Below are 18,774 nucleotides of genomic sequence, written 5' to 3'. Positions count from 1 at the left end.
CCTCTCTCCTCGAGGCGCTCAGTCAGACCGAGTGCTGACATAAGGCAAGACGCTCCTCGGGGCGCGTCTTGCTTGGGCCTCTCTCCTGGAGGCGCTCAGTCAGACCCAGTGCTGACATGTGGCAAGACGCTCCTCGGGGCGCGTCTTGCTGGGGCCTCTCTCCTGGAGGCGCTCAGTCAGACTGAGTAGTGACATGTGGCCTGACGCTCCTCGGGGCGCGGCTTGCTTGGGCCTCTCTCCTGGAGGCGCTCAGTCAGACCCAGTGTTGACATGTGACAAGATGCTCCTCGGGGCGCGTCTTGTTTGGGCTTCTCTCCTGGAGGCCCTCAGTCAGACCCATTGTTGACATGAGGCAAGACGCTCCTCGGGGCGCGTCTTGCTTTGGCCTCTCTCAAGGAGGCGCTCAGTCAGACCGAGTGCTGACATGTGGCAAGACGCTCCTCGGGCCGCGTGTTGCTTGGGCTTCTCTCCTGGAGGCCCTCAGTCAGACCCATTGTTGACATGTGGCAAGACGCTCCTCGGGGCGCGTCTTGCTTGGGCCTCTCTCCTGGAGGCGCTCAGTCAGACCGAGTGCTGACATGAGGAAAGACGCTCCTCGGGGCGCGTCTTGCTTGGGCTTCTCTCCTGGAGGCGCTCAGAAAGACCCAGTGTTGACATGTGACAAGATGCTCCTCGGGGTGCGTCTTGCTTGGGCCTCTCTCCTGGAGGCGCTCAGTCAGACCCAGTGGTGACATGTGGCAAGACACTCCTCGGGGCGCGTCTTGCTTGGGCCTCTCTCCTGGAGGCCCTCTGCCAGACCGAGTGTTGACATGTGGCAAGACTCTCCTCGGGGCGCGTCTTGCTTGGGCTTCTCTCATGGAGGCCCTCAGTCAGACCCAGTGTTGACATGTGTCAAGACGCTCCTCGGGGCGCATCTTGCTTGGGCCTCTCTCCTGGAGGCGCTCAGTCAGACCCAGTGTTGACATGTGACAAGACGCTCCTCGGGGCGCGTCTTGCTTGGGCTTCTCTCCTGGAGGCCCTCAGTCAGACCCATTGTTGACATGTGGCAAGACGCTCCTCGGGGCGCGTCTTGCTTTGGCCTCTCTCCTGGAGGCGCTCAGTCAGACCGAGTGGTGACATGTGGCAAGACGCTCTTCGGGCCGCCTGTTGCTTGGGCTTCTCTCCTGGAGGCCCTCAGTCAGACCCATTGTTGACATGTGGCAAGACGCTCCTCGGGGCGCGTCTTGCTTGGGCCTCTCTCCTGGAGGCGCTCAGTCAGACCGAGTGCTGACACTTGGCAAGACGCTCCTCGGGGCGCGTCTTGCTTGGGCCTCTCTCCTGGAGGCGCTCAGTCAGACTGAGTAGTGACATGTGTCAAGACCCTCCTCGGTGCGCGTCTTTGGCCTCTCTCCTGGAGGTGCTCAGTCAGACCGAGTGCTGACATGTGGAAAGAAGCTCCTCGGGGCGCGTCTTGCTTGGGCTTCTCTCCTGGAGGCCCTCAGTAAGACCCATTGTTGACATGTGGCAAGACGCTCCTCGGGGCGCGTCTTGCTTGGGCCTCTCTCCAGAAGGCCCTCAATCAGACCCAGTGTTGACACTTGGCAAGACGCTCCTCGGGGCGCGTCTTGCTTGGGCCTCTCTCCTGGAGGCGCTCAGTCAGACTGAGTAGTGACATGTGGCCTGACGCTCCTCGGGGCGCGTGTTGCTTGGGCCTCTCTCCTGGAGGCGCTCAGTCAGACCAATTGGTGACATGTGGCAAGACACTCCTCGGGGCGCGTCTTGCTTGGGCCTCTCTCCTGGAGGCGCTCAGTCAGACCTAGTGCTGACATGTGGCAAGACGCTCCTCGGGGCGCGTCTTGCTTGGGCTTCTCTCCTGGAGGCGCTCAGAAAGACCCAGTGTTGACATGTGACAAGACGCTCCTCGGGGCGCGTCTTGCTTGGGCCTCTCTCCTGGAGGCGCTCAGTCAGAACCAGAGGTGACATGTGGCAAGACTCTCCTCGGGGCGCGTCTTGCTTGGGCCTCTCTCCTGGAGGCCCTCTGTCAGACCCAGTGTTGACATGTGGCACGACGCTCCTGCGGGCGCATCTTGCTTGGGCCTCTCTCCTGGAGGCCCTCAGTCAGACCCATTGTTGACATGTGGCAAGACGCTCCTAGGGGCGCGTCTTGCTTGGGCCTCTCTCCTGGAGGCGCTCAGTCAGACCGAGTGCTGACATAAGGCAAGACGCTCCTCGGGGCGCGTCTTGCTTGGGCCTCTCTCCTGGAGGCGCTCAGTCAGACCCAGTGCTGACATGTGGCAAGACGCTCCTCGGGGCGCGTCTTGCTGGGGCCTCTCTCCTGGAGGCGCTCAGTCAGACTGAGTAGTGACATGTGGCCTGACGCTCCTCGGGGCGCGGCTTGCTTGGGCCTCTCTCCTGGAGGCGCTCAGTCAGACCCAGTGTTGACATGTGACAAGATGCTCCTCGGGGCGCGTCTTGTTTGGGCTTCTCTCCTGGAGGCCCTCAGTCAGACCCATTGTTGACATGAGGCAAGACGCTCCTCGGGGCGCGTCTTGCTTTGGCCTCTCTCAAGGAGGCGCTCAGTCAGACCGAGTGCTGACATGTGGCAAGACGCTCCTCGGGCCGCGTCTTGCTTGGGCCTCTCTCCTGGAGGCGCTCAGTCAGACCGAGTGCTGACATGAGGAAAGACGCTCCTCGGGGCGCGTCTTGCTTGGGCTTCTCTCCTGGAGGCGCTCAGAAAGACCCAGTGTTGACATGTGACAAGACGCTCCTCGGGGTGCGTCTTGCTTGGGCCTCTCTCCTGGAGGCGCTCAGTCAGACCCAGTGGTGACATGTGGCAAGACACTCCTCGGGGCGCGTCTTGCTTGGGCCTCTCTCCTGGAGGCCCTCTGCCAGACCGAGTGTTGACATGTGGCAAGACTCTCCTCGGGGCGCGTCTTGCTTGGGCTTCTCTCCTGGAGGCCCTCAGTCAGACCCATTGTTGACATGTGGCAAGACGCTCCTCGGGGCGCGTCTTGCTTGGGCTTCTCTCCTGGAGGCGCTCAGAAAGACCCAGTGTTGACATGTGACAAGACGCTCCTCGGGGTGCGTCTTGCTTGGGCCTCTCTCCTGGAGGCGCTCAGTCAGACCCAGTGGTGACATGTGGCAAGACACTCCTCGGGGCGCGTCTTGCTTGGGCCTCTCTCCTGGAGGCCCTCTGCCAGACCGAGTGTTGACATGTGGCAAGACTCTCCTCGGGGCGCGTCTTGCTTGGGCTTCTCTCATGGAGGCCCTCAGTCAGACCCAGTGTTGACATGTGTCAAGACGCTCCTCGGGGCGCATCTTGCTTGGGCCTCTCTCCTGGAGGCGCTCAGTCAGACCCAGTGTTGACATGTGACAAGACGCTCCTCGGGGCGCGTCTTGCTTGGGCTTCTCTCCTGGAGGCCCTCAGTCAGACCCATTGTTGACATGTGGCAAGACGCTCCTCGGGGCGCGTCTTGCTTTGGCCTCTCTCCTGGAGGCGCTCAGTCAGACCGAGTGGTGACATGTGGCAAGACGCTCCTCGGGCCGCCTGTTGCTTGGGCTTCTCTCCTGGAGGCCCTCAGTCAGACCCATTGTTGACATGTGGCAAGACGCTCCTCGGGGCGCGTCTTGCTTGGGCCTCTCTCCTGGAGGCGCTCAGTCAGACCGAGTGCTGACACTTGGCAAGACGCTCCTCGGGGCGCGTCTTGCTTGGGCCTCTCTCCTGGAGGCGCTCAGTCAGACTGAGTAGTGACATGTGTCAAGACCCTCCTCGGTGCGTGTCTTGCTTTGGCCTCTCTCCTGGAGGTGCTCAGTCAGACCGAGTGCTGACATGTGGAAAGAAGCTCCTCGGGGCGCGTCTTGCTTGGGCTTCTCTCCTGGAGGCCCTCAGTAAGACCCATTGTTGACATGTGGCAAGACGCTCCTCGGGGCGCGTCTTGCTTGGGCCTCTCTCCAGAAGGCCCTCAATCAGACCCAGTGTTGACATTTGGCAAGACGCTCCTCGGGGCGCGTCTTGCTTGGGCCTCTCTCCTGGAGGCGCTCAGTCAGACTGAGTAGTGACATGTGGCCTGACGCTCCTCGGGGCGCGTGTTGCTTGGGCCTCTCTCCTGGAGGCGCTCAGTCAGACCAATTGGTGACATGTGGCAAGACACTCCTCGGGGCGCGTCTTGCTTGGGCCTCTCTCCTGGAGGCCCTCTGTCAGACCCAGTGTTGACATGTGTCAAGACGCTCCTCGGGGCGCGTCTTGCTTGGGCTTCTCTTCTGGAGGCCCTCAGTCAGACCCATTGTTGACATGTGGCAAGACGCTCCTCGGGGCGCGTCTTGCTTGGGCCTCTCTCCTGGAGGCGCTCAGTCAGACCTAGTGCTGACATGTGGCAAGACACTCCTCGGGGCGCGTCTTGCTTGGGCTTCTCTACTGGAGGCGCTCAGAAAAATCCAGTGTTGACATGTGAAAAGACGCTCCTCGGGGCGCGTCTTGCTTGGGCCTCTCTCCTGGAGGCGCTCAGTCAGAACCAGAGGTGACATGTGGCAAGACGCTCCTCGGGGCGCGTCTTGCTTGGGCCTCTCTCCTGGAGGCCCTCTGTCAGACCCAGTGTTGACATGTGGCACGAATCTCCTGCGGGCGCATCTTGCTTGGGCCTCTCTCCTGGAGGCCCTCAGTCAGACCCATTGTTGACATGTGGCAAGACGCTCCTAGGGGCGCGTCTTGCTTGGGCCTCTCTCCTGGAGGCGCTCAGTCAGACCGAGTGCTGACATAAGGCAAGACGCTCCTCGAGGCGCGTCTTGCTTGGGCCTCTCTCCTGGAGGCGCTCAGTCAGACCCAGTGCTGACATGTGGCAAGACGCTCCTCGGGGCGCGTCTTGCTGGGGCCTCTCTCCTGGAGGCGCTCAGTCAGACTGAGTAGTGACATGTGGCCTGACGCTCCTCGGGGCGCATCTTGCTTGGGCCTCTCTCCTGGAGGCACTCAGTCAGACCCAGTGTTGACATGTGACAAGACGCTCCTCGGGGCGCGTCTTGCTTGGGCTTCTCTCCTGGAGGCCCTCAGTCAGACCCATTGTTGACATGTGGCAAGACGCTCCTCGGGGCGCGTTTTGCTTTGGCCTCTCTCCTGGAGGCGCTCAGTCAGACCGAGTGCTGACATGTGGCAAGACGCTCCTCGGGCCGCGTGTTGCTTGGGCTTCTCTCCTGGAGGCCCTCAGTCAGACCCATTGTTGACATGTGGCAAGAGGCTCCTCGGGGCGCGTCTTGCTTGGGCCTCTCTCCTGGAGGCGCTCAGTCAGACCGAGTGCTGACATGAGGAAAGACGCTCCTCGGGTCGCGTCTTGCTTGGGCTTCTCTCCTGGAGGCGCTCAGAAAGACCCAGTGTTGACATGTGACAAGACGCTCCTCGGGGCGCGTCTTGCTTGGGCCTCTCTCCTGGAGGCGCTCTGTCAGACCCAGTGGTGACATGTGGCAAGACACTCCTCGGGGCGCGTCTTGCTTGGGCCTCTCTCCTGGAGGCCCTCTGTCAGACCGAGTGTTGACATGTGGCAAGACTCTCCTCGGGGCGCGTCTTGCTTGGGCTTCTCTCATGGAGGCCCTCAGTCAGACCGAGTAGTGACATGTGGCAAGAAGCTCCTCGGGGCGCGTCTTGCTTGGACCTCTCTCCCTGAGGCGCTCAGTCAGACCCAGTGTTGACATGTGGCACGACGCTCCTGCGGGCGCATCTTGCTTGGGCCTCTCTCCTGGAGGCCCTCAGTCAGACCCATTGTTGACATGTGGCAAGACGCTCCTAGGGGCGCGTCTTGCTTGGGCCTCTCTCCTGGAGGCGCTCAGTCAGACCGAGTGCTGACATAAGGCAAGACGCTCCTCGGGGCGCGTCTTGCTTGGGCCTCTCTCCTGGAGGCGCTCAGTCAGACCGAGTGCTGACATGTGGCAAGACGCTCCTCGGGCCGCGTGTTGCTTGGGCTTCTCTCCTGGAGGCCCTCAGTCAGACCCATTGTTGACATGTGGCAAGACGCTCCTCGGGGCGCGTCTTGCTTGGGCCTCTCTCCTGGAGGCGCTCAGTCAGACCGAGTGCTGACATGAGGAAAGACGCTCCTCGGGGCGCGTCTTGCTTGGGCTTCTCTCCTGGAGGCGCTCAGAAAGACCCAGTGTTGACATGTGACAAGATGCTCCTCGGGGCGCGTCTTGCTTGGGCCTCTCTCCTGGAGGCGCTCAGTCAGACCCAGTGGTGACATGTGGCAAGACACTCCTCGGGGCGCGTCTTGCTTGGGCCTCTCTCCTGGAGGCCCTCTGTCAGACCGAGTGTTGACATGTGGCAAGACTCTCCTCGTGGCGCGTCTTGCTTGGGCTTCTCTCATGGAGGCCCTCAGTCAGACCCAGTGTTGACATGTGTCAAGACGCTCCTCGGGGCGCGGCTTGCTTGGGCCTCTCTCCTGGAGGCGCTCAGTCAGACCCAGTGTTGACATGTGACAAGACGCTCCTCGGGGCGCGTCTTGCTTGGGCTTCTCTCCTGGAGGCCCTCAGTCAGACCCATTGTTGACATGTGGTAAGACGCTCCTCGGGGCGCGTCTTGCTTTGGCCTCTCTCCTGGAGGCGCTCAGTCAGACCGAGTGCTGACATGTGGCAAGACGCTCCTCGGGCCGCGTGTTGCTTGGGCTTCTCTCCTGGAGGCCCTCAGTCAGACCCATTGTTGACATGTGGCAAGACGCTCCTCGGGGCGCGTCTTGCTTGGGCCTCTCTCCTGGAGGCGCTCAGTCAGACCGAGTGCTGACATGAGGAAAGACGCTCCTCGGGGCGCGTCTTGCTTGGGCTTCTCTCCTGGAGGCGCTCAGAAAGACCCAGTGTTGACATGTGACAAGATGCTCCTCGGGGCGCGTCTTGCTTGGGCCTCTCTCCTGGAGGCGCTCAGTCAGACCCAGTGGTGACATGTGGCAAGACACTCCTCGGGGCGCGTCTTGCTTGGGCCTCTCTCCTGGAGGCCCTCTGTCAGACCGAGTGTTGACATGTGGCAAGACTCTCCTCGGGGCGCGTCTTGCTTGGGCTTCTCTCATGGAGGCCCTCAGTCAGACCCAGTGTTGACATGTGTCAAGACGCTCCTCGGGGCGCGGCTTGCTTGGGCCTCTCTCCTGGAGGCGCTCAGTCAGACCCAGTGTTGACATGTGACAAGACGCTCCTCGGGGCGCGTCTTGCTTGGGCCTCTCTCCTGGAGGCGCTCAGTCAGACCGAGTGCTGACATGAGGAAAGACGCTCCTCGGGGCGCGTCTTGCTTGGGCTTCTCTCCTGGAGGCGCTCAGAAAGACCCAGTGTTGACATGTGACAAGATGCTCCTCGGGGCGCGTCTTGCTTGGGCCTCTCTCCTGGAGGCGCTCAGTCAGACCCAGTGGTGACATGTGGCAAGACACTCCTCGGGGCGCGTCTTGCTTGGGCCTCTCTCCTGGAGGCCCTCTGTCAGACCGAGTGTTGACATGTGGCAAGACTCTCCTCGGGGCGCGTCTTGCTTGGGCTTCTCTCATGGAGGCCCTCAGTCAGACCCAGTGTTGACATGTGTCAAGACGCTCCTCGGGGCGCGGCTTGCTTGGGCCTCTCTCCTGGAGGCGCTCAGTCAGACCCAGTGTTGACATGTGACAAGACGCTCCTCGGGGCGCGTCTTGCTTGGGCTTCTCTCCTGGAGGCCCTCAGTCAGACCCATTGTTGACATGTGGCAAGACGCTCCTCGGGGCGCGTCTTGCTTTGGCCTCTCTCCTGGAGGTGCTCAGTCAGACCGAGTGCTGACAAGTGGCAAGACGCTCCTCGGGCCGCGTGTTGCTTGGGCTTCTCTCCTGGAGGCCCTCAGTCAGACCCATTGTTGACATGTGGCAAGACGCTCCTCGGGGCGCGTCTTGCTTGGGCCTCTCTCCTGGAGGCGCTCAGTCAGACCGAGTGCTGACATGAGGAAAGACGCTCCTCGGGGCGCGTCTTGCTTGGGCCTCTCTCCTGGCGGCGTTCAGTCAGACCCAGTGTTGACATATGTCAAGACGCTCCTCGGGGCGCGGCTTGCTTGGGCCTCTCTCCTGGAGGCGCTCAGTCAGACCCAGTGTTGACATGTGACAAGACGCTCCTCGGGGCGCGTCTTGCTTGGGCTTCTCTCCTGGAGGCGCTCAGTCAGACCGAGTGCTGACATGTGGCAAGACGCTCCTCGGGCCGCGTGTTGCTTGGGCTTCTCTCCTGGAGGCCCTCAGTCAGACCCATTGTTGACATGTGGCAAGACGCTCCTCGGGGCGCGTTTTGCTTTGGCCTCTCTCCTGGAGGCGCTCAGTCAGACCGAGTGCTGACATGTGGCAAGACGCTCCTCGGGCCGCGTGTTGCTTGGGCTTCTCTCCTGGAGGCCCTCAGTCAGACCCATTGTTGACATGTGGCAAGAGGCTCCTCGGGGCGCGTCTTGCTTGGGCCTCTCTCCTGGAGGCGCTCAGTCAGACCGAGTGCTGACATGAGGAAAGACGCTCCTCGGGTCGCGTCTTGCTTGGGCTTCTCTCCTGGAGGCGCTCAGAAAGACCCAGTGTTGACATGTGACAAGACGCTCCTCGGGGCGCGTCTTGCTTGGGCCTCTCTCCTGGAGGCGCTCTGTCAGACCCAGTGGTGACATGTGGCAAGACACTCCTCGGGGCGCGTCTTGCTTGGGCCTCTCTCCTGGAGGCCCTCTGTCAGACCGAGTGTTGACATGTGGCAAGACTCTCCTCGGGGCGCGTCTTGCTTGGGCTTCTCTCATGGAGGCCCTCAGTCAGACCGAGTAGTGACATGTGGCAAGAAGCTCCTCGGGGCGCGTCTTGCTTGGACCTCTCTCCCTGAGGCGCTCAGTCAGACCCAGTGTTGACATGTGGCACGACGCTCCTGCGGGCGCATCTTGCTTGGGCCTCTCTCCTGGAGGCCCTCAGTCAGACCCATTGTTGACATGTGGCAAGACGCTCCTAGGGGCGCGTCTTGCTTGGGCCTCTCTCCTGGAGGCGCTCAGTCAGACCGAGTGCTGACATAAGGCAAGACGCTCCTCGGGGCGCGTCTTGCTTGGGCCTCTCTCCTGGAGGCGCTCAGTCAGACCGAGTGCTGACATGTGGCAAGACGCTCCTCGGGCCGCGTGTTGCTTGGGCTTCTCTCCTGGAGGCCCTCAGTCAGACCCATTGTTGACATGTGGCAAGACGCTCCTCGGGGCGCGTCTTGCTTGGGCCTCTCTCCTGGAGGCGCTCAGTCAGACCGAGTGCTGACATGAGGAAAGACGCTCCTCGGGGCGCGTCTTGCTTGGGCTTCTCTCCTGGAGGCGCTCAGAAAGACCCAGTGTTGACATGTGACAAGATGCTCCTCGGGGCGCGTCTTGCTTGGGCCTCTCTCCTGGAGGCGCTCAGTCAGACCCAGTGGTGACATGTGGCAAGACACTCCTCGGGGCGCGTCTTGCTTGGGCCTCTCTCCTGGAGGCCCTCTGTCAGACCGAGTGTTGACATGTGGCAAGACTCTCCTCGGGGCGCGTCTTGCTTGGGCTTCTCTCATGGAGGCCCTCAGTCAGACCCAGTGTTGACATGTGTCAAGACGCTCCTCGGGGCGCGGCTTGCTTGGGCCTCTCTCCTGGAGGCGCTCAGTCAGACCCAGTGTTGACATGTGACAAGACGCTCCTCGGGGCGCGTCTTGCTTGGGCTTCTCTCCTGGAGGCCCTCAGTCAGACCCATTGTTGACATGTGGCAAGACGCTCCTCGGGGCGCGTCTTGCTTTGGCCTCTCTCCTGGAGGCGCTCAGTCAGACCGAGTGCTGACATGTGGCAAGACGCTCCTCGGGCCGCGTGTTGCTTGGGCTTCTCTCCTGGAGGCCCTCAGTCAGACCCATTGTTGACATGTGGCAAGACGCTCCTCGGGGCGCGTCTTGCTTGGGCCTCTCTCCTGGAGGCGCTCAGTCAGACCGAGTGCTGACATGAGGAAAGACGCTCCTCGGGGCGCGTCTTGCTTGGGCTTCTCTCCTGGAGGCGCTCAGAAAGACCCAGTGTTGACATGTGACAAGATGCTCCTCGGGGCGCGTCTTGCTTGGGCCTCTCTCCTGGAGGCGCTCAGTCAGACCCAGTGGTGACATGTGGCAAGACACTCCTCGGGGCGCGTCTTGCTTGGGCCTCTCTCCTGGAGGCCCTCTGTCAGACCGAGTGTTGACATGTGGCAAGACTCTCCTCGGGGCGCGTCTTGCTTGGGCTTCTCTCATGGAGGCCCTCAGTCAGACCCAGTGTTGACATGTGTCAAGACGCTCCTCGGGGCGCGGCTTGCTTGGGCCTCTCTCCTGGAGGCGCTCAGTCAGACCCAGTGTTGACATGTGACAAGACGCTCCTCGGGGCGCGTCTTGCTTGGGCTTCTCTCCTGGAGGCCCTCAGTCAGACCCATTGTTGACATGTGGCAAGACGCTCCTCGGGGCGCGTCTTGCTTTGGCCTCTCTCCTGGAGGTGCTCAGTCAGACCGAGTGCTGACAAGTGGCAAGACGCTCCTCGGGCCGCGTGTTGCTTGGGCTTCTCTCCTGGAGGCCCTCAGTCAGACCCATTGTTGACATGTGGCAAGACGCTCCTCGGGGCGCGTCTTGCTTGGGCCTCTCTCCTGGAGGCGCTCAGTCAGACCGAGTGCTGACATGAGGAAAGACGCTCCTCGGGGCGCGTCTTGCTTGGGCCTCTCTCCTGGAGGCGTTCAGTCAGACCCAGTGTTGACATGTGTCAAGACGCTCCTCGGGGCGCGGCTTGCTTGGGCCTCTCTCCTGGAGGCGCTCAGTCAGACCCAGTGTTGACATGTGACAAGACGCTCCTCGGGGCGCGTCTTGCTTGGGCTTCTCTCCTGGAGGCGCTCAGTCAGACCGAGTGCTGACATGTGGCAAGACGCTCCTCGGGCCGCGTGTTGCTTGGGCTTCTCTCCTGGAGGCCCTCAGTCAGACCCATTGTTGACATGTGGCAAGACGCTCCTCGGGGCGCGTCTTGCTTGGGCCTCTCTCCTGGAGGCGCTCAGTCAGACCGAGTGCTGACATGAGGAAAGACGCTCCTCGGGGCGCGTCTTGCTTGGGCTACTCTCCCGGAGGCGCTCAGAAAGACCCAGTGTTGACATGTGACAAGACGCTCCTCGGGGCGCGTCTTGCTTGGGCCTCTCTCCTGTAGGCGCTCAGTCAGACCCAGTGGTGACATGTGGCAAGACACTCGTCGGGGCGCGTCTTGCTTGTGCCTCTCTCCTGGAGGCCCTCTGTAAGACCGAGTGTTGACATGTGGCAAGACTCTCCTCGGGGCGCGTCTTGCTTGGGCTTCTCTCATGGAGGCCCTCAGTCAGACCCAGTGTTGACATGTGTCAAGACGCTCCTCGGGGCGTGTCTTGCTTGGGCCTCTCTCCTGGAGGCGCTGAGTCTGACCCAGTGCTGACATGTGGCAAGACGCTCCTCGGGGCGCGTCTTGCTTGGGCTTCTCTCCTGGAGGCCCTCAGTCAGACCCATTGTTGACATGTGGCAAGACGCTCCTCGGGGCACGTCTTGCTTGGGCCTCTCTCCTGGAGGCGCTCAAACAGACCGAGTAGTGACATGTGGCAAGACGCTCCTCGGGGCGCGTCTTGCTGGGGCTTCTCTCATGGAGGCACTCAGTCAGACCCAGTGTTGACATGTGGCAAGACGCTCCTCGGGGCGCGTCTTGCTTGGACCTCTCTCACTGAGAAGCTCAGTCAGACCGAGTAGTGACATGTGGCAAGACGCTCCTCGGGGCGCGTCTTGCTTGGACCTCTCTCCCTGAGGCGCTCAGTCAGACCCAGTGTTGACATTTGGCAAGACACTCCTCGGGGCGCGTCTTGCTTGGGCCTCTCTCCAGAAGGCCCTAAATCAGACCCAGTGTTGACACGTGGCAAGACGCTCCTCGGGGCGCGTCTTACTTGGGCCTCTCTCCTGGAGGCGCTCAGTCAGACCGAGTAGTGACATGTGGCAAGACGTTCCTCAGGGCGCGTCTTGCTTGGACCTCCCTCCTGGAGGCGCTCAGTCAGACCGAGTAGTGACATGTGGCAAGACGCTCCTCGGGGCGCGTCTTTCTTGGGCCTCTCTCCTGGAGGCACTCAGTCAGACACAGTGTTGACATGTGGCAAGACACTCCTCGGGGCGCGTCTTGCTTGGGCCTCTCTCATGGAGGCCCTCTGTCAGACCCAGTGTTGACATGTGTCAAGACGCTCCTCGGGGCGCGTCTTGCTTTGGCCTCTCTCCTGGAGGCGCTCAGTCAGACCGAGTGCTGACATGTAGCAAGAAGCTCCTCGGGGTGCGTCATGCTTGGGCTTCTCTCCTGGATGCCCTCTGTCAGACCCAGTGTTGACATGTGGCAAGACTCTCCTCGGGGCCCTTCTTGCTTGGGCTTCTCTAATGGAGGCCCTCAGTCAGACCCAGTGTTGACATGTGTCAAGACGCTCCTCGGGGCGTATCTTGCTTGGGCCTCTCTCCTGGAGGCGCTCAGTCAGACCCAGTGTTGACATGTGGCAAGAAGCTCCTTGGGGCGCTTCTTGCTTGGGCTTCTCTCCTGGAGGCCCTCAGTCGGACCCATTGTTGACATGTGGCAAGACGCTCCTCGGGGCATGTCTTGCTTGGGCCTCTCTCCTGGAGGCGCTCAGTCAGACCGAGTAGTGACATGTGGCAAGAAGCTCCTCGGGGTGCATCTTGCTGGGGCTTCTCTCATGGAGGCACTCAGTCAGACCCAGTGTTGACATGTGGCAAGACGCTCCTCGGGGCGCGTGTTGCTTGGACCTCTCTCCTGGAGGCCCTCAGTCAGACCGAGTAGTGACATGTGGCAAGACGCTCCTCGGGGCGCGTCTTGCTTGGGCCTCTCTCCTGGAGGCGCTCAGTCAGACCCAGTGCTGACATGTGAAAAGAAGCTCCTCGGGGCGCGTCTTGCTTGGGCTTCTCTCCTGGAGGCCCTCAGTAAGACCCATTGTTGACATGTGGCAAGACGCACCTCGGGGCGCGTCTTGCTTGGGCCTCTCTCCAGAAGGCCCTCAATCAGACCCAGTGTTGACACGTGGCAAGACGCTTCTCAGGGCGCGTCTTGCTTGGGCCTCTCTCCTGGAGGCGCTCAGTCAGACTGAGTAGTGACATGTGGCCTGACGCTCCTCGGGGCGCGTGTTGCTTGGGCCTCTCTCCTGGAGGCGCTCAGTCAGACCAAGTGGTGACATGTGGCAAGACGCTCCTCGGGCCGCGTGTTGCTTAGGCTTCTCTCCTGGAGGCCCTCAGTCATACCCATTGTTGACATGTGGCAAGACGCTCCTCGGGGCGCGTCTTGCTTGGGCCTCTCTCCTGGAGGCGCTCAGTCAGACCGAGTGCTGACATGTGGAAAGACGCTCCTCGGGGCGCGTCTCGCTTGGCTTCTCTCCTGGAGGCGCTCAGAAAGACCCAGTGTTGACATGTGACAAGACGCTCCTCGGGGCGCGTCTTGCTTGGGCCTCTCTCCTGGAGAGGCTCAGTCAGACCCAGTGGTGACATGTGGCAAGACACTCCTCGGGGCGCGTCTTGCTTGGGCCTCTCTCCTGGAGGCCCTCTGTCAGACCGAGTGTTGACATGTGGCAAGACTCTCCTCGGGGCGTGTCTTGCTTGGGCTTCTCTCATGGAGGCCCTCAGTCAGACCCAGTGTTGACATGTGGCAAGACGCTCCTCGGGGCACGTCTTGCTTGGGCCTCTCTCCTGGAGGCGCTCAAACAGACCAAGTAGTGACATGTGGCAAGACGCTCCTCGGGGCGCGTCTTGCTGGGGCTTCTCTCATGGAGGCACTCAGTCAGACCCAGTGTTGACATGTGGCAAGACGCTCCTCGGGGCGCGTTCTTGCTTGGACCGCTCTCACTGAGGCGCTCAGTCAGACCGAGTAGTGACATGTGGCAAGACGCTCCTCGGGGCGCGTCTTGCTTGGACCTCTCTCCCTGAGGCGCTCAGTCAGACCCAGTGTTGGCATTTGGCAAGACGCTCCTCGGGGCGCGTCTTACTTGGGCCTCTCTCCTGGAGGCGCTCAGTCAGACCGAGTAGTGACATGTGGCAAGACGTTCCTCGGGGCGCGTCTTGCTTGGACCTCCCTCCTGGAGGCGCTCAGTCAGACCGAGTAGTGACATGTGGCAAGACGCTCCTCGGGGCGCGTCTTGCTTGGGCCTCTCTCCTGGAGGCGCTCAGTCAGACACAGTGTTGACATGTGGCAAGACACTCCTCGGGGCGCGTCTTGCTTGGGCCTCTCTCATGGAGGCCCTCTGTCAGACCCAGTGTTGACATGTGTCAAGACGCTCCTCGGGGCGCGTCTTGCTTTGGCCTCTCTCCTGGAGGCGCTCAGTCAGACCGAGTGCTGACATGTAGCAAGAAGCTCCTCGGGGTGCGTCATGCTTGGGCTTCTCTCCTGGAGGCCCTCAGTCAGACCCATTATTGACATGTGGCAAGACGCTCCTCTGGGCGCGTATTGCTTGGGCCTCTCTCCTGGATGCCCTCTGTCAGACCCAGTGTTGACATGTGGCAAGACTCTCCTCGGGGCCCTTCTTGCTTGGGCTTCTCTAATGGAGGCCCTCAGTCAGACCCAGTGTTGACATGTGTCAAGACGCTCCTCGGGGCGTGTCTTGCTTGGGCCTCTCTCCTGGAGGCGCTCAGTCAGAACCAGTGTTGACATGTGGCAAGACGCTCCTCAGGGCGCGTCTTGCTTGGGCCTCTCTCCTGGAGGCGCTCAGTCAGACTGAGTAGTGACATGTGGCCTCACGCTCCTCGGGGCGCGTGTTGCTTGGGCCTCTCTCCTGGAGGCGCTCAGTCAGACCAAGTGGTGACATGTGGAAAGACACTCCTCGGGGCGCGTCTTGCTTGGGCCTCTCTCCTGGAGGCCCTCTGTCAGACCCAGTGTTGACATGTGTCAAGACGCTCCTCGGGGCGCGTCTTGCTTGGGCTTCTCTCCTGGAGGCCCTCAGTCAGACCCATTGTTGACATGTGGCAAGACGCTCCTCGGGGCGCGTGTTGCTTAGGCCTCTCTCCTGGAGGCGCTCAGTCAGACCGAGTGCTGACATGTGGAAAGACGCTCCTCGGGGCGCGTCTCGCTTGGGCTTCTCTCCTGGAGGCGCTCAGAAAGACCCAGTGTTGACATGTGACAAGACGCTCCTCGGGGCGCGTCTTGCTTGGGCCTCTCTCCTGGAGAGGCTCAGTCAGACCCAGTGGTGACATGTGGCAAGACACTCCTCGGGGCGTGTCTTGCTTGGGCCTCTCTCCTGGAGGCCCTCTGTCAGACCGAGTGTTGACATGTGGCAAGACTCTCCTCGGGGCGTGTCTTGCTTGGGCTTCTCTCATGGAGGCCCTCAGTCAGACCCAGTGTTGACGTGTGTCAAGACGCTCCTCGGGGCGTGTCTTGCTTGGGCCTCTCTCCTGGAGGCGCTCAGTCTGACCCAGTGTTGACATGTGGCAAGACGCTCCTCGGGGCGCGTCTTGCTTGGGCTTCTCTCCTGGAGGCCCTCAGTCAGACCCATTGTTGACATATGGCAAGACGCTCCTCGGGGCACGTCTTGCTTGGGCCTCTCTCCTGGAGGCGCTCAAACAGACCGAGTAGTGACATGTGGCAAGACGCTCCTCGGGGCGCGTCTTGCTGGGGCTTCTCTCATGGAGGCACTCAGTCAGACCCAGTGTTGACATGTGGCAAGACGCTCCTCGGGGCGCGTCTTGCTTGGACCTCTCCCCCTGAGGCGCTCAGTCAGACCCAGTGTTGACATTTGGCAAGACACTCCTCGGGGCACGTCTTGCTTGGGCCTCTCTCCTGGAGGCGCTCAAACAGACCGAGTAGTGACATGTGGCAAGACGCTCCTCGGGGCGCGTCTTGCTTGGACCTCTCTCACTGAGGCGCTCAGTCAGACCGAGTAGTGACATGTGGCAAGACGCTCCTCGGGGCGCGTCTTGCTTGGACCTCTCCCCCTGAGGCGCTCAGTCAGACCCAGTGTTGACATTTGGCAAGACACTCCTCGGGGCGCGTCTTGCTTGGGTCTCTCTCATGGAGGCCCTCTGTCAGACCGATTGCTGACATGTGGCAAGAAGCTCCTCGGGGCGCGTCTTGCTTGGGCTTCTCTCCTGGAGGCTCTCAGTAAGAACCATTGTTGACATGTGGCAAGACGCTCCTCGGGGCGCGTCTTGCTTGGGCCTCTCTCCAGAAGGCCCTCAATCAGACCCAGTGTTGACACGTGGCAAGACGCTCCTCGGGGCGCGTCTTACTTGGGCTTCTCTCCTGGAGGCGCTCAGTCAGACTGAGTAGTGACATGTGGCCTGACGCTCCTCGGGGCGCGTCTTGCTTGGGCCTCTCTCCTGGAGGCCCTCTGTCAGACCCAGTGTTGACATGTGTCAAGACGCTCCTCGGGGCGCGTCTTGCTTGGGCTTCTCTCCTGGAGGCCCTCAGTCAGACCCATTGTTGACATGTGGCAAGACGCTCCTCGGGGCGCGTCTTGCTTGGGCCTCTCTCCTGGAGGCGCTCAGTCAGACCTAGTGCTGACATGTGGCAAGACGCTCCTCGGGGCGCGTCTTGCTTGGGCTTCTCTCCTGGAGGCGCTCAGAAAGACCCAGTGTTGACATGTGACAAGACGCTCCTCGGGGCGCGTCTTGCTTGGGCCTCTCTCCTGGAGGCGCTCAGTCAGAACCAGAGGTGACATGTGGCAAGACGCTCCTCGGAGCGCGTCTTGCTTGGGCCTCTCTCCTGGAGGCCCTCTGTCAGACCCAGTGTTGACATGTGGCACGACGCTCCTGCGGGCGCATCTTGCTTGGGCCTCTCTCCTGGAGGCCCTCAGTCAGACCCATTGTTGACATGTGGCAAGACGCTCCTAGGGGCGCGTCTTGCTTGGGCCTCTCTCCTGGAGGCGCTCAGTCAGACCGAGTGCTGACATAAGGCAAGACGCTCCTCGGGGCGCGTCTTGCTTGGGCCTCTCTCCTGGAGGCGCTCAGTCAGACCCAGTGCTGACATGTGGCAAGACGCTCCTCGGGGCGCGTCTTGCTGGGGCCTCTCTCCTGGAGGCGCTCAGTCAGACTGAGTAGTGACATGTGGCCTGACGCTCCTCGGGGCGCGGCTTGCTTGGGCCTCTCTCCTGGAGGCGCTCAGTCAGACCCAGTGTTGACATGTGACAAGACGCTCCTCGGGGCGCGTCTTGCTTGGGCTTCTCTCCTGGAGGCCCTCAGTCAGACCCATTGTTGACATGTGGCAAGACGCTCCTCGGGGCGTGTCTTCCTTGGGCCTCTCTCCTGGAGGCGCTCAGTCAGACCGAGTGCTGACATGAGGAAAGACGCTCCTCGGGGCGCGTCTTGCTTGGGCTTCTCTCCTGGAGGCGCTCAGAAAGACCCAGTGTTGACATGTGACAAGACGCTCCTCGGGGCGCGTCTTGCTTGGGCCTCTCTCCTGGAGGCGCTCAGTCAGACCCAGTGGTGACATGTGGCAAGACACTCCTCGGGGCGCGTCTTGCTTGGGCCTCTCTCCTGGAGGCCCTCTGTCAGACCGAGTGTTGACATGTGGCAAGACTCTCCTCGGGGCGCGTCTTGCTTGGGCTTCTCTCATGGAGGCCCTCAGTCAGACCCAGTGTTGACATGTGTCAAGACGCTCCTCGGGGCGCATCTTGCTTGGGCCTCTCTCCTGGAGGCGCTCAGTCAGACCCAGTGTTGACATGTGACAAGACTCTCCTCGGGGCGCGTCTTGCTTGGGCTTCTCTCCTGGAGGCCCTCAGTCAGACCCATTGTTGACATGTGGCAAGACGCTCCTCGGGGCGCGTCTTGCTTTGGCCTCTCTCCTGGAGGCGCTCAGTCAGACCGAGTGCTGACATGTGGCAAGACGCTCCTCGGGCCGCGTGTTACTTGGGCTTCTCTCCTGGAGGCCCTCAGTCAGACCCATTGTTGACATGTGGCAAGACGCTCCTCGGGGTGCGTCTTGCTTGGGCCTCTCTCCTGGAGGCGCTCAGTCAGACCGAGTGCTGACATGAGGAAAGACGCTCCTCGGGGCGCGTCTTGCTTGGGCTTCTCTCCTGGAGGCGCTCAGAAAGACCCAGTGTTGACATGTGACAAGACGCTCCTCGGGGCGCGTCTTGCTTGGGCCTCTCTCCTGGAGGCGCTCTGTCAGACCCAGTGGTGACATGTGGCAAGACACTCCTCGGGGCGCGTCTTGCTTGGGCCTCTCTCCTGGAGGCCCTCTGTCAGACCGAGTGTTGACATGTGGCAAGACTCTCCTCGGGGCGCGTCTTGCTTGGGCTTCTCTCATGGAGGCCCTCAGTCAGACCCAGTGTTGACATGTGTCAAGACGCTCCTCGGGGCGTGTCTTGCTTGGGCCTCTCTCCTGGAGGCGCTCAGTCTGACCCAGTGCTGACATGTGGCAAGACGCTCCTCGGGGCGCGTCTTGCTTGGGCTTCTCTCCTGGAGGCCCTCAGTCAGACCCATTGTTGACATGTGGCAAGACGCTCCTCGGGGCACGTCTTGCTTGGGCCTCTCTCCTGGAGGCGCTCAAACAGACCGAGTAGTGACATGTGGCAAGACGCTCCTCGGGGCGCATCTTGCTGGGGCTTCTCTCATGGAGGCACTCAGTCAGACCCAGTGTTGACATGTGGCAAGACGCTCCTCGGGGCGCGTCTTGCTTGGACCTTTCTCACTGAGGCGCTCAGTCAGACCGAGTAGTGACATGTGGCAAGAAGCTCCTCGGGGCACGTCTTGCTTGGACCTCTCTCCCTGAGGCGCTCAGTCAGACCCAGTGTTGACATGTGGCACGACGCTCCTGCGGGCGCATCTTGCTTGGGCCTCTCTCCTGGAGGCCCTCAGTCAGACCCATTGTTGACATGTGGCAAGACGCTCCTAGGGGCGCGT

The sequence above is a fragment of the Nothobranchius furzeri genome, chromosome 7, assembly GCF_043380555.1.
Source record: "Nothobranchius furzeri strain GRZ-AD chromosome 7, NfurGRZ-RIMD1, whole genome shotgun sequence".
Lineage (NCBI taxonomy): Eukaryota > Metazoa > Chordata > Actinopteri > Cyprinodontiformes > Nothobranchiidae > Nothobranchius > Nothobranchius furzeri.
Note: the sequence above shows the minus strand (reverse complement) of the source record.